This window comes from Parus major, chromosome 5 (assembly GCF_001522545.3).
Source record: "Parus major isolate Abel chromosome 5, Parus_major1.1, whole genome shotgun sequence".
Lineage (NCBI taxonomy): Eukaryota > Metazoa > Chordata > Aves > Passeriformes > Paridae > Parus > Parus major.
In genome coordinates, this window is record NC_031774.1 from 33,504,577 (window position 1) to 33,506,440 (window position 1,864).

Consider the following 1,864-nt stretch of genomic DNA (forward strand, 5'->3'; position numbering starts at 1 on the left):
CCATAGTTCCTTGATTTTATTTTTACTACTGACATTTAATTGAATTCCAATGACATCAAAACTAACTTGATAGTCTGACAGTGCATTACTGTAGTATATTTACTGATCATTTAACAATAATTAAATATTGCAAATGGTTTAAAAAACCAAGCTGATATGTAAAAATTGAGTATAAAAATTTTAAATTAACAGCACTGAGAAGGGACTACTAACACAACATAATTATAGGAACATTTTGAGAGAAAATGCACTATGAAATATAAAACACTTAAGAAAAAAAAAATCTCAAATTGGCATTAAAAAAAAAAAAAAGTTCTGAAACTCTGAGCTACGTTTCTAACATGTAGGGCACAATAATAACTGTGACGGTCACATAATCATACCCTGGGAGTGTCGTAAGTTCTTGCTATGAGCCTGCCTGCTGGAAATATTTTGCACAAAGGAAGAGACACATCTCCAGAAGGAACAATAAAGATGATTAATCTGGCAGACAAACTACTGAGTGGTAGGTTTCAACAGCTTCATGTGACTCTAAAATTGCCTTGTTGATTTAAGACAGTAACTCTCTGCTTAGGACACTTCCTTTACCAAGAAAGGATAACAGTTAATACACCACAAACAGAATCAATATTAAATAATTGTTTAATATACAGAAAGTCATACAAATTTTCACTGCTTCAAGTGCCATATGAGGTCACCATCAACAACCACAACTGGATTATATATTTCCTCAATCAAATGATAAATGATTTCAGGGTTGTGTGTTAGGATATCCAGAATTTTAAATACCAAATATTTGAAAACAAAATGTAGCATCAAACAGAAACAGCAAACATAATTAATTATACTATCCTGTGGAGAAAACAAACGAATCTCCATTTTCAGAGTTAGCTACCAACTGGCTTATATATGATATTATACCCTTCTGACACTTAGGGTACTCCTCTTCTAAGGTCAGGCAGGTCTCCTGAAATGAAGTTACTAAAACAAAGACAAAACAGGGAAATTCAGCCTTTTCTTTTACCTGAGAAGGTTTGTTTCCCATCTATTGGTGACTGTTATGGCAGATTTTGGCATCTTGATTAAGTGTCTTAAAACCTACACCACTTATCGCTTGCTAAGGTTATCCGTGTATTCAGAAGAGGGATTGCTAAACTGTAAATCATTGTCACCACTTCTCAGGCATGAGCAGAGGACAAGCGAGTTGCACAGAACCAGAGTACGTGAGACATCCTTCTGCTTTGCTGTGTTCTGTTGTGTCCTTGTGTAGCAGTAAGACAGACTACTTTTTCAGCCTCCTAGACAGTAATTGACTCACATTTGCCCTTTTTTAAAATTAATAGAATTGGAATAAATACATAGACCTACCTTTGTTATTCCCAATTACCATCCTCTACTAGTTTTCATGAAACACACTTTTTCAGAAAACGAGAAGGCAAACCAGGTGTTAGATTATTTATGTTTGACAAATTCATATCATTTAAATAATTAAAACTAATTTGTGTTGAGAGCTACAGTTGCATTTTTATTAGAGAAACAAGTACAAATAGGCATCACTACAGAGCTGTTTATTCAATAATGAGATTAAATGAAATGGATTTTTTAGTCTCGATACTTTGATTAATGTGGCAATTGGAACTTCTGTGCCCTAACAATGTGGAAACAGCTGCTTACCCGCTATAAATCTGTAAAACTCCTTCATTAAAGCTACACATTTTAAATTATCCCTAAAAATATATTGTAAGCAAAATACTGAATGTTTTCAGTTTAAACAATATTGTCATTATAAATCTGAAATTATACTTTTTTATTTAATCACAAAAAAAGGTCTTATTTACAAATAGCAGTGTATATGTTTATATGT

The 1,864-nt window shown here is 32.8% G+C and overlaps 1 protein-coding gene across 4 annotated transcripts in view; it reads right to left on the reverse strand.

Moving 5' to 3' along the window:
- Positions 1-624: 624 nt before the first annotated feature.
- NOVA1 (NOVA alternative splicing regulator 1) overlaps positions 625-1,864 on the reverse strand; it is a 145,541-nt gene continuing 144,301 nt past the window's right edge. For all 4 annotated transcript variants that reach the window (XM_015630426.2, XM_015630425.2, XM_015630427.2 and 1 more), the window contains one exon: positions 625-1,864. This exon is cut by the window's right edge and continues 5,528 nt beyond it. The gene's annotated coding sequence lies outside the window, so the exon portion shown is untranslated.